The 14248-nt window shown below is 34.4% G+C and overlaps 1 protein-coding gene across 2 annotated transcripts in view; it reads right to left on the minus strand.

The window, feature by feature from the left end:
* Positions 1-14248, minus strand: part of LOC150110369 (poly(A) RNA polymerase, mitochondrial-like) — a 120097-nt gene that overhangs the window by 41267 nt on the left and 64582 nt on the right. The window lies entirely within an intron of this gene.

Consider the following 14248-nt stretch of genomic DNA (forward strand, 5'->3'; position numbering starts at 1 on the left):
AAGGACAACTTACATGCATCACTGTTCTCTTCTCTTCCAATTCCTGCATTGTTGACCTGGGTAAAGTTCCCTCCACTCCACTCCACAAAGAACGGCTCCCTTCATATCTCCCATAGTCTTCTGACAAAAAGAAATCAGAAAAATCCTTAACAGTCTGAATGATAAATGCACGTAAACACAAGAAAGATATTTAATTAACCAAATATTTCGGTCTGGAAATAGCAGACCATCCTCAGTGGTATTACAAGAACAGTTATAAAAAATGCAAGCTAGACTATTAACAATAGATTGTTTAAAATAGAGCACGTGCATGATGTCATATCACTAAGTATGAAACGGAATATTTTGAAGTAAAGACATGAAAAAAAAAAAAAATTAATGAGTAATCTTGATTAGACTTTCTCAGATTTTTGATATAGATATACAGTCATTACGATTCAGGTTGGGACGATGGAGCAAGGCCTCCACGCTTTCCTTGAACAAACATTCAAATCTATAACGGGATCTATGTAAGAGGCGAGTCCTGGTCCAAAGGATGTTGTGGTCAGTTTCAATCCCGTGCTGAGCCAATCCAGACTTTTCAGGTTTGTTGTGAAGAATGGAGGATTGATGTTCTTGGATTCTTTTTTCAAGAGAACGTCCAGTCTGTCCAAAATAGGATTAGTCACAGTTGCACGGAATTTGATAAACTCCAAGAAGAGATAAAGTTGAGCGTTTGTCTTTAGGAGAAGGAAAAATGAGAAAAAATTTGTTAATAGGTGAATAAGTAGCTGTTAAATCATATTTCTTTAAAATTCTTGCAATAGGTTCAGAAATACTGGAGATATAAGGAATTGGCACTCGACGTATTGAAACTTTGTTGTTTTATGGAGGATTATAAGAATTGAGAAGATGTTGAGTACTTTTTTCAGAAAAGCCACTGAGTTTCATGTGTTGTTAGATGGTAGAAAGTTCTTTCTGTAGATAATCAAAAGTAGAACAATTAGTTTTTGCTCTTCTGATGAGGCATTTTATAAAGAACTCTTCACATTTCTTAGAAAAATTAAAAAATGTGTCATTACAACCTACAGATCTTATGGTTAGCTTTGATATAGAATATTTATATACCAATGTACCTCTCAAGGAAACTTTAAAATTACTTGCTGACATATTTCCTGAAGACATTATAAAACTTTTGGATTTCGTAATACATGCTGGATATTTCGTATGTCAAAATAAATTTTACAGCCAAGTAGAAGGAACGGCCATGGGAAGTCCTCTTTCTCCTGCTTTAGCCAACTTTTATTTAGAACATTAAGGAAAAAGTCCTCTTCTCATCTATTTTCCCTCAACCATCCTTTTGGGTAAGATATATAGATGACGTCTTTACTATTTGGCCACATAGCAAAAACTCTTTACCTTCCTTTTTAAACAGTATCAATTCCTTGCATCATGGTATAAAGTTTACTATGGAAATAGAAGAAAACAATCAGTTATCTTTTTTAGACGTTTTCCTTATCCGGTCACCTTCAAATATTCTTACATCTACAGTATACAGGAAACCAACGTTCACAGGTCGTTATATTCTTAAAGAATCAGCCCATCATCCATGTCAAAAAACAGGAATTATAAAATGCCTCATCAAAAGAGCACAAACTAATTGTTCTACTTTTGATTATCTACAGAAAGAACTTCCTACTATCCAACAACACATCAAACTCAATGGCTTTTCTGAAAAAAGTACTCAACATCTTCTCAATTCTTATAATCCTCCACAAAACAACAAAGTTTCAATATGTCGAGTGCCAATTCCTTATATCTCCGGTATTTCTGAACCTATTGCAAGAATTTTAAAGAAATATGATTTAACAGCTACTTATTCACCTATTAACAAATTTTTTCTTATTTTCCTTCTCCTAAAGACAAACGCTCAACTTTATCTCTTCCTGGAGTTTATCAAATTCCATGCAACTGCGACTAATCCTATTTTGGACAGACTGGACATTCTCTTGAAAAAATAATCCAAGAACATCAATCCTCCATTCTTCACAACAAACCTGAAAAGTCTGGATTGGCTCAGCACGGGATTGAAACTGACCACAACATCCTTTGGACCAGGACTCGCCTCTTACATAGATCCCATTATAGGTTTGAACATTTGTTCAAGGAAAGCGTGGAGGCCTTGCTCCATCATCCCAACCTGAATCATAATGACTGTATATCTATATCAAAAATCTGGGAAATTCTAATCGAGATTACTCATTAATTTTTTTTTTTTTTCATGTCTTTACTTCAAAATATTCCGTTTCATACTTAATGATATACCACCACGCAGCGTGCTCTATTTTAAACAATCTATTGTTAATATTTTAGCTTGTATTTTTTATAACTGTTTTTGTAATACTACTGAAGATGGTCTGCTATTTCCAGACAAAAATATTTGGTTAATTAAATATCTTTCTTGTGTTTACGTGCATTTATCATTCAGTCTTATGTCACAAGTATCGTTAAAACAGCAAATCCTTAACAGTCTGAACACAAACAAGACATCTGATCCTGATGGTATTCCACCAACTGTGTTAAAAATTTGTGCCACAGAACTAAACACCTATTCTGCATCACCTCTTCAACCTACCCTATTCGACTGGCATCTATCTGACAACATGGAGAGGTCCACATCCATCCACATCCCAAAGAAAGGTGATAAAAATAACCAACTAACTACCATATAATTGCTCTCACTTCTGTTCTCTCAAAAATTATGGGGAAGATCATCAACAACCAATTCTTTAAACCATCTAGAGACATACGAACTAATCGCTGACCAGCAGTTTGGATTCTGCCACTCGCAATCTACAGCTGATCTTCTTGCTTTCACCACCCACCTATGGACTCAAGCCAAGGAGAAATTTAGATAAACTCACGTGGTTGCCCGTGACATTTCAAAGGCATTTGATCGTGTTTGGCAGAGGGCCTACTAACAAAACTGCCATCCTATGGTCTGCCTTCCTCACTCTGCAACTGGATCAGCAACTTTCTCACTGGTTGCTTGCTATGTGTCATAGTGGACAGCTTACTCTCCCCAGATTTCCCCACCAATGCAGGAGTACCCCCAGGGTTCTGTTCTTTCACCCACTCTCTTCCTCTTGTACATAAATGTACAGACTTCCAAATCCTATCCATAGCTTTGCAATGACTGTAAACTGCATTCCTCCTTTTCATTCAACAAACCTTTAGTGCACAAGTATTATAATCCTCAAGCTCTACCATAACCAGGGACCTTGTAAACAACAAAACTCAGTTCTGTCTGATCTTTTGCAAGAAAGAGCTCACACCCCTTCAGTAATACTGAAGCTTCACTTACCTTTAGTAATACTGAGATATCCAAACACGATTGGATTTTTCTTCGTGAATTGACTTACACCTCCAATCTTTCCTGGCACAACCGTATTTCAATTACAGCTTCTGAAGCTGCCTAAAACTTGGTGTTCTTTTTCACACAAGACTATTTCACAGCTGCTAACTCTAAACAAAGTCCAAATCTACCCATCCATGGAATACTGCTTCCAAATTTGGGGTGGTGCACCAAAATCATCTCTAAGATTGCTCGATTCTATCCAGAAAAGGGCAATCCAGCTAATTAATGATATCTCTCTCTCTCTCTCACACACACACTTCAATCCCTCTCTTATAGACATCCTATTTCTGCCTTGTGCTCTTGTACAGATACTGTCATAGACAGTGTTTGCCAAACTGGCCACTATTATTCCTCCACTTGCCTCCAAAATCATTAAAACAAGAGCAACTACAACCAACACCCCTTTTACAGTCCATCTTAAAACTCAAAGAACTAACTTCAATGCCTCCTCTTTTATTCCATCTACTTCTTTCCTTTGGAACAGTTCCCCCACTCTACCTTCCCCAAAGATTACAATCCTCAACTGTTCAAGTAAAATGTGAACAGCTTCCTCCTTTCTTCTATTCCTCTTACCCACTAAAGGCCACAAGACCTATAGCACTAGCGTGCTATAGGTCTTTGACCTATCATGTGTGGACCAGATATAAAAAAATATATATACAGTTGACCCTTGAACAATGTAAGGGTTAGGGATGTCAACCCACCCCACATTGTTCAAAAATCTGTGTATAACTTTTGACTCCACAAAAACTTAACTACTAATAACCTACTGTTGATTGGAAGCTTTACCGATAATATAAACAGTCGATTAACACATTTTTTATGTTATATGTATTATATACTATATTTTTACAATAAAGTAAGCTAGAGAAAAGAAAATGTTATTGCAAAAGTCATAAGGAAGTAAAAATACATTTACAGAAATGTACTATATTTATTGATAATGTAAGTTTACGTTGTCTGTTTACAAGATGAATCATATGTCTGTCAGTACTTACATCAATAATGTCTTATATGATACAAAACACTGTGGATGTTATATGTATTATTAATACTAGATATCAAAAATGAAAAGATAACATGAAAAGGAAATTATTCATATTTATTTACAGGTGTAACAATTCATACATTGATAATGAAGAAGCAGCAATATGATTACTTTATGGTAGCCTAGCCTATACACTAATGAATGAATCATTATAAAATTTTTATTTTATGCTAATTAATTTAACTAATTAACTAATTAATAAGTTAATTTTATGCATTTATGATTTAATACTGCATCTTTATGTTTGTTTACATTTCTCTGGACTGCAAATGTACGGTCTGTAAGCATTTGTGTGAACAAGTTTTGAAATTTTAACTTTTTATAATAGATTTGTATATATTTTATGGTAGTAAATGATAAAATAGACTAGCATCTACATATATTTTATGTATTCATGACATACCTAACTTTTTCTTAATGTTTTTGATATTTCTAGGCCATGCAGTTTGTCTGAGTGGATTTTCAAATTGTCACAAATCTCCAAAAATTTTCCAATATATTTATTCAAAAAAAATCCACATATAAGTGGACCAGCATAGTTCAAACCCCACGTTCTTCAAATGGTCAACTGTGTGTGTGCATGCATGCAATCTTTAACAGTTAGATAAGCAAGCAACCTTATTTTGTAAACCAAATATGATTTTATTCATAAGAAGAACAGTCTAAACATGCTTCATATTTGATAATGAATTCAGGATTTTTTAATTAAAAAAAATACTGAATATCCATTACTGTTTTAGTTGAGTGGCAAATAGAATCTTCAGTATGCCATGATATCACAATACTTAAAAGAACTCCATCTCTGCTCAAAGAACACCAAAAATATTTCTACTATGCTGTACTGACTGAGAGTTCACTTTTGAAAAATATAACTTTTGCACGCTTATTGATGGCAATACTTATTACTATAAATATTACCATACTTATAGGAATAAATAATTTTTCTTACAAGTTATCTGTATCATCAATTTAGTTTCTTCATTCAGAAGTTTTCTGTCTAGTTTCTGATCAGAAAGAAAAAGCTGTCAGAACAGTGAACCACCCACCCCCAATCAAAAAGAACTAATAAAATATTGGTATAAGAGTTCTTGGGTGGATAAAAGGCAAATATTAGTTCATTATCGTGTAAGTAACATCGACAATGGCTATCACAACAAAAGTTATATGCATCTAAGCTCTTGGCCACTTTTAAAACCTTTCAAGTTTCAAAGATAAATAGTATATTGCTACCTGGCTGTAAACAATAACAGATTTATTACCTTTTTTGTGAAAGAAATTTTATGCAACTTCAAGCTTTCATTAAGCAGTGATAGTGTTATATAAAGCAATAAAAATAATTTACAATCTTCATTAATAACTTATTTTAACAGTATTACAACACCAAACCGACTAAATTATAAAAAAATATTGTTTACTAGCTGGCTTATATTCAGCTGAATTTTAAACCAGCATCTTCCAACCAGATGTACAAATAACACTTAATCAGGAAACCACAGAACATGTTAATGGTTTTAATTACCTAGGAGTATACCTGACTTCAAATTAAAATGATATATCAACAATAAAAACGTAGACTACCCATAACATTGTCAATGATGATGATGAATGAATAAATAAATAGAATAAAAACAACAAAATTCCTTCAACTCAAAAAATAAAATTACACAAAAGTAGTATAATACTAACAGCTCTCTACAGAACAAAAACTCAGACCTTAAAAAAAAGAAGAGATGAAACTGTTAGCTTTTGAAATGAAATGCTAAACAAAAACAGAAAAATAAACAAAACTCACTGGACAAAACACAAGACTAATGAATAGGTCCTGCAAAATTTGAATATCTGTAATTCAACAATTTTAATGCAGTTAAAAAGCATCAGCTCAGTTAAGTTAATCAGATTATGAGAATGGAACCAAACTTCCTCACCTGTTATTTGAAGGTGCAAGACCCAGGTTAATGTGGTATAAAGCCCTTAGAACTGCATTTGACTTTCAAAACTGTTAGCATATGAAAGAGCTTGCTTAGGAATAGTGGATATAGGAATAAGACAGAGAATAGTGGAAAGCTCTCATCTATGAGGGACTCAAACAGTGGTGGCTGGTGAAAATTTTAAGTGGGAGGTGCTGCATATACAAAATAAAAAATAAAAATAATTTTTTTCCCTAATCAGTAATCAATTTATTAATAAATAAATTTACATATTAAAAAATTGCTTTATTAAAAATATTTCACCCTCACCACAAACAAACACCAATAACAAGTTTCATATCTCACAGAAATAATGCGCACAAGCATACGATTTATTTGTAAGTGACACTGCCCAAACAAGCAGTGTTGGAATCACTTGTAACATGCAATCACAAGCGCAAACGAATATCAGCAAGTCTAGCTGCATTTGGCCAAATGCGATAATTCTGACACTGCCTTAGATCATAGTGCATTTATTTTGGGTAATGATAATTGAAAAAATATAATTCTTTTAATATTTTCAACAGTGACATTCATCATAATTCAGCCTTTTATCTATAATAAAAAAATAATTATATGTTATTTTAACAAAATAAAATAAGATTTATAAAAAATAGTTCACCCTCACCACAAACACATGCCAATAATAAAAGTTTTGTATCTCACAGAAATAACGCGCTTGAGCACATTATTTCTGTGAGAAATAACGCATATGATTTATCCGTAAGCGACACTGACCAAACGAGCAGTGTCAGAATCACTTGTAACGTGCAATCACAAGCACAAAAGAATATTGGCAAATCTAGCTGTAATTGGCCAAACGTGATAGTTCCGACACTGCGTTAGATCGCAGTGCATTTGTTTCGTAATCTAAAGCGCTAATCGAACAATTACAATTATTAACTATTCGATCAATGTCGAAACATAAGCTGTAACATGTTGTATTGCATTTATATTTATATAATGTTGTAAGCGTTGTTATTATTTATAAGCACAAAGAAAATTTAATTTTTTCATTTTTTCCTTGGGGTGCAGCTGTGTCGCAGCACTTATGTATGAGCTGCCACTGGACTCAAGCTGTCTTGAGGACAGATGAAAAGAAGAAAGTGCTAAAGATTTATAAAAATGTTTTCTTGGGGGAGGGTTACCATAAAAATGTTATTATTAACACCAGATCTCCATGGAGTCAAAAAAACCCATCACAGGTAGTAAACACTGTTACACACAAAACTCATAAAACTGCGTGTTTAAATTCATTCAATATATCTGCATTCATCATGTCAGGCAATGCATTTCACTCACCAACCGCTCTCTACGCAAAGAACCTACTCCTTATTTCACTGCTCACACCCTCCTTATACAGCAGCTTCCAGAAATGTTCCCTTGTTCTACTTTCTTTCATTCTATGAAAAATTTCATGTCTGGGCAGTTCATCACAAGAAAATTAATCGCCAACAATTCATTGTGGAGACTATTCATCATGAGGAAAATTCATTGCTGGAAGTTTAATGGTGGGAAAAATTAATTGCGAATATATTTGGAAAAAAAAAATTTCCCATATAAGAAAAGTTTTTTAAAAAATTTATATATAAAGTTATTCATATTCTTTCTTACTACAGGCTTTGTAGATGGAATATTAATTATTACAGAACTGGGATAGGATGGTGAGGGAGAAAGAGCACCATATTTAAGAATATTTAGGGAGAATAGTTATATCCAACTAATATCATGGCAATCTTAAGTTGTAGCTTTTAGCCTAGTGATTACTGTCTAGTAACCAGAAAGGATTATTAAAGATCTCAGATTTCTGACAACAATCAAAGTTGTAATAAATGAGACTTATTTCTAGGGGGTAAAAGAACACGATATCATACATGAAAGATAACATGAAATCTATTAGTGAAAATTAAAATTATTTGAACTGTTTGTTATCTGCTAAAGCATGTTAAAACAAGTGTTGTGCACCTAGAAGGCATTAATGTCATGATCTTTCTCTCTCTGTTTTTATTTTATTCCTTCAAAATTGTACTATTAGCTACTTCGAAGGAGCAATTATTATTCTGTTGTTATTAAAACAACTTAAAAATTTCTCTTCAAGAGGAACTGGAATCAGTACAATCAGGCATCTCTCTATCAATATTTGTAGTCCTGAAAAGGATTGTTTGATGATCATGAAAAGGAACGCTTTTTATTTCATACTGTTCAAAATATAGACAGAATAATTAAATTACTTAACGAATTTGGATTTGGTTGTACCTGTCTTGCTTGATTTTGAGTCCTTCAAATAGACTTCTTTACAGAGGCATTGCTCGGCATTTGATCGATGATTGGCAAGAGATATTTTTGTGTATGCTTCTGTGATAATTCAATGAGTCCCATCGTTAGTTGTACAGGCTCTATCTTTAATCTCATTAAGTAGCTTCACTGCTTCAACTCATTCCATGTTACCTGCAAAATTATGTTGGTTAATTCGTTTAATAATGTTGTTGTCAGCTGTATGAACACACGCATGGCAATGCATTTTGCCAATATCACATTAAAGATAACTTTTAATATCAGAATATTAAAAGTTATCTGGTACAATTACTTTGGAAAAATAACGAATTCAAATAAAAAAGAAGGCACACAAGTTACCTAGAGGTATTTGTGTGTGTGTGATAGGAAGGGGGGGGATGAACCATCAAAGACGAAATACAATTTTAATTCCATTATGAAAATTTTGGAAATAAAATTTCATTTTGAAGCATGCGACTATACATGTTTCGAATGATAAACTGTAGGGAAAGTATCACTACTTCAAAATTGCAGCATAATATCAAAATTAGCAGAAAATATGCACATAACAGTTTACTTCATAATAGCCATTCATCTCAATATGTAATGAGCAATTCCAGGAAACCAAGAAAGTCGAAGTGCAAAGAACAACAAATTATGTTATAAATATTATACATTATGTGATATGATTCAAGATTTACGTATGATTATCTACAAGGTAACATCGTAAAAGAGCAAACTATGCAATCTGTGAAAACTAACTTTCTAACTAACATTATGAATAAAAAATAAAGAAAGCAATTAGTAACAGATAGAGGCTGTGTTTATTTTAAGATTCGGATTTTTATGAATTTATAAAATAATTGTTTGACAAAAATAATTATCTTGAATCAAGTTCTGGGAGAATGAAGTGTATTGGCGACTAAGATAATTAGCAAAAAAAAAAAAAAAAAATTATAGTGACATTGTTCTCCAGAGTGATACAATCTTCGGTGAAGAAATATGAAAGGATCTCTTATTTGCACTGGCATTAAAAACTACAATTATAATTATAGTTTTTAATGTATAAAACAAGTCTCTCTCTATGTTCACTGGGCATCTACAGATGCCGTATGGTCACTCCGATGCTCGATGATGTTCCACACCAGGCCTCGCCATGTAGTCCTGTTGTTTGCTTTTCTGGCAGCCTCAACTCTCTGAAGATCAGTCACTTCACACAAGCCATCCATCCATCTCATTGATGGTCTACCCCTGCCTCTTTTTCCAGGAACTTTACCTTCTATTACTGTTCTGAGAAGTCCCCCTTCCATCTTTTCTGTGTCCAAAATATTTTAACTTTCTTCTGTCAATATCCTTAAGGAGCCTTACAGTTCTACTGATATTTTCTGACACCCATTCATTTGTACGCCTTTCAGTATATGATATTCTCAACAACCTTCTGTAACACCACATCTCAAAAGCAGATATCCGTTTCTTATCTAACTTCTTTAGGTCCCAAGTCTCGCATCCATAATTCGCTGTTGGAAAAACAACTGCATCTAAAATCCTCAACTTTGTTCCCATGGAGATAGATCCATCCTTCCAGATTTTAGACAGGTCTCTGACTGTTGTTTTAGCCATTCCTAACCTTTTTTCTACATCTTCTGAACAGCAATTCTTCACATTAATAATGGATCCCAGGTACTCAAACTTGCTGACTTCTTCAATTCTTTCTCCATTAAGATACTCTTGTTTCTCAAGAGCTTCTCTGTTTGTTTTTCCTTTGAGAACCATGATCTTTGTCTTGCTAGAAGTGAGTTGAAGTCCACTGTTATTACTGATCTTGTTAACTTTGTCAAGAATTAGTCCTAGTTCTTCCATGTCATTACAAAGGAGTACTGTATCATCAGCGTACCTTAGATTACTGATCAATCTACCTCCTATCATAATTCCTGTCCTGAGCTCATCCAATGCTTCACGCATGATGTCCTCTGCATATATACTAAACAAGTGAGGAGAAAGGTAAACATCCTTGTCTAACTCCTTTTCCAACTTGAAGCCAGTCAGTCAATCCAACACCTGTTCTTACTGTGGCTTCTTGCTCCTTATACAAGTTGGCTATCAACCTGATAGTGTGTTGAGGAAAAACCCATTCTTTTCATTACTTCCCACAGTTTCACATGCTCAACACAGTCAAAAGCTTTAGGGTAGTCTAAGAAACACATTACCAGAGGGAGTCTGAATTCTTTATATTTTTCTATGATCTGTCTAAGGCAAAGGATCTGATCTCTGGTGCCCCTAACTTTCCTAAAACCTGCTTGTTCCTCGGGCATCTCTGCCTCAACTTTGGCCTCAATCCTATTTAGCACGATCTTTAATAAAATTTTGCTTGCATGAGATATCAAACTAATAGGTCTATAATTCTTGCATGCCTTCTTATCACCTTTCTTGTGTAGTGGTATGAAAAACTGACTTCTTCCACACTAGGCCACGATCCTGTCTCCCATATCCTTATAATCATCCCCTGTTGCCTTAATTAACTCTGTTGGGATTTCATCTGCACCTGGGGCCTTATTGCTGTTGAGCTGCTTAACTGCTCTTTCAACTTCATGCTAAGTGGAGGAGGTTCCAAATCAAAATTTTCTTGGTGGGAGGGCTCCACATTTTCTTTATCCGCTCTGCTGTACAGTTCCTCACAGTATTCTTTCCATTGATTTTTGATTTCCAACTCTTATGTTAGTAATGATCCATTCCTGTCTTTGATGACATTCAATTTAGGCTTAAACTTGTGCTTTTTCATGAACTAAATAAAGCATCCTTTTATAATTATGCATTCTCATCTGGAACTCTATTTCTTCACATTTATTAGTATAGAACTTTTCCTTGTCCTGCTTGATATAAAACAAGTAGCAAAACTAAATGTAACTTGTAGGTAATATAATTTAGATTCCAGTTGCCAAGCAAATGGCAAGTAACAGCATATCTGACAATAGATAACTGAAGGTAGCTACGCACGTGAGTTAATCTGGTTAAGTGTTCTCGTCAACGTGAAGGATTATCACACCTTGTAATGGGTATGACAGTCAAATGCACTTTTTATCCATGTTTTTTTCAATAGGTGGTCTGACTCGTACCCAGGATTTGCTGGACGTATATATATGTCCTGGCAGGTTGAAAGGTTAATCCTGTAGAGGTCGCAGTTGAAAAAATTACAGTGTTGGTCGTGTGTATCCAAGAGATACATTCATTACTAGTATGTGATGAAATGCGATAAAACTTAAAAAAAAACTATAAATATAATACATGATGGTTTATTTATTTTCAGTTACTAACTAGAAATTATTGAAAAAAGAAACAAATAAAAACAAACAACTAAATCAATACTATGCTGACATTGGAGTTCGGGGTATCTCTAAGATACAATTTACTATCAAATATCATTTTCATCATCGGACTCAAGTAACATTCGCTGAATCTCTTCAACATCTGATTATCCTGTCAACATATTTTTCCAGACATTTTCAAAGGTAAATAAATAAATAAATAAACTAAACCAATACTATATTGACATCGGAGTTCGGGATATCTCTCAGATACAATTCACTATCAAATATCATACACCTCTACATAACACGTGTTAAACCAAACTGACTTTAATTTTGTAGCGAATAATGCTTTCAGCAAATTTTCCCCAGTGATGATTTTTCCTCTCAACGAGTTTTCCCTGCAATTAATTTTTCTCTCAATGAATTTTCCCCATGATCAATTTTCCTGCAATGAATTGTCTGTGAACCAAAAATTTCTTCCATGTTAACCTGGAAAGAAGCTTTATTATTACCATTATTATATTATTATTGCACGGGTACCTGCATGGAGTCTTAATTAGACTTCCATCATGAGTCTTAATAAGATTCATGATGGAAGTCCCAAACTACCAACGCAGCATCTATCATATCTCTTCTTGAAGTCATTGACAGACAAAGCACTTACATCTGATTCAGGCAAAACCATTTCATTCATTCATCACTATCCAAGCGAAAAATCTAGTCCTCACATCCTTGCTAACCACACTAATTACCCAACTTCTATATGACCTCTTGTTCTGCTCCCTCTACTCAAGTGTTGAAACATTTCTCCTGTATAAGTAACAGAAATGTTTCTATCATATCTCCCCTTTTTTGGCCTATCAACCAGCTTTTGCAATTCACGAATCCTCAATCTATTCTCATAAGGAACGTTCCGCACACCACTCATCATCTTGGTGACTCTCCTCTGGATCCTCTCCCCCACTTCCTCATCCCTAAGAAACAAAGGTGACCACTTGTGGTCATATCAGGGCATTATAAAGAGGAATGATAACTCCCTTATTACTGTTTTTTAGTGTATTCTTCAATAACCAATTAATTCTGTGAGCTATCATAGCTACTTTGGCAATGTGCCATCTATACTTCAACTTACTATCTACTACTACTCCTCCCAAATCCCAGCTTCATCAACTTCCTGGAGTACAGTTCCCTCAATGTGGTACACGGCTGGTAATCTTTGTATCACAAAATGCATAACTTTACACTTTTCCACATTAAAATGACATCCATTATGTTTTGCACATACTGTCAGCCAATTCAAATCATCCTACAAGCTCACTGCATCATCAGCAAACAACCGAATAACTCCCTTCCTATATCATTTATGTACAAAATAAACTTGGAACACCACTAATTATCTGCCTTCTCCTGGATTCTGCTCCTCCATATACTACTTTCTGGTATCTGTCCATGAGCCACCCTTTTATCCATATCACCAGTTTCATATCCAACCCCATTTGTTGCAGTTTGCATAACAGAGTTCCATGTGATAACCTGTCAAATGTCTTTGCAAAATCCAGCAGTATCATCGTGTACTCATTTCTCTCCTTTATCCAACTCAGCTGTCACCCTATTATAAAGAGTTAATAGATTACTACGGCATGGCCTACCCTTCACAAAGCCATGCTGCTCCTCATAGGGTATTATATTTTTATCCACCCATTTGTGAATTCTCTTTTTGACCAACTATTCCAGTCGTTTTACCACCACTCCAAAAATTACTGACTGGTGTATAATTTGCTACCACAGACCTAGATCCTCCTTTATGCAAAAAAAAAAAAAAAAAAGTTATTTTGACCTCCTTCCACTCACTTGGACTTTGTCAGAGCTGAGACTTAAATTAAACAGTTAAAAGGTATTTCCAGTTCCACTGCACATTCTCTTAAAATGCAAGCCAATATTTCATATAATCCCACAACTAGATTCCCACAACATTTAGATTCTGCAATATCCTAAGTATATCTCTAATTCATCAACCTTTGTTCTCACATCAGTTCCAATCACCTCTCTCATAACAATATCTTCAATTGGATGATATACCCTTGCAAGATGGTCATTCATTAGCTCAACAAACTCAGTGCAAGGCTACACAAACTGCATTCCCTCAATTTTTCCTGATATCCCAGATCCCAAAGACCACTAACAACCTTAGTCGGTCTTCTCTAGATCCTTTCCAATATATATACCCTCATCACCACAAAAACCAGGGACCAAATCT

The sequence above is a fragment of the Typopeltis vanoorti genome, chromosome 1, assembly GCF_054136105.1.
Source record: "Typopeltis vanoorti isolate ZY-2024b chromosome 1, IOZ_Tvanoo_1.0, whole genome shotgun sequence".
Lineage (NCBI taxonomy): Eukaryota > Metazoa > Arthropoda > Arachnida > Uropygi > Thelyphonidae > Typopeltis > Typopeltis vanoorti.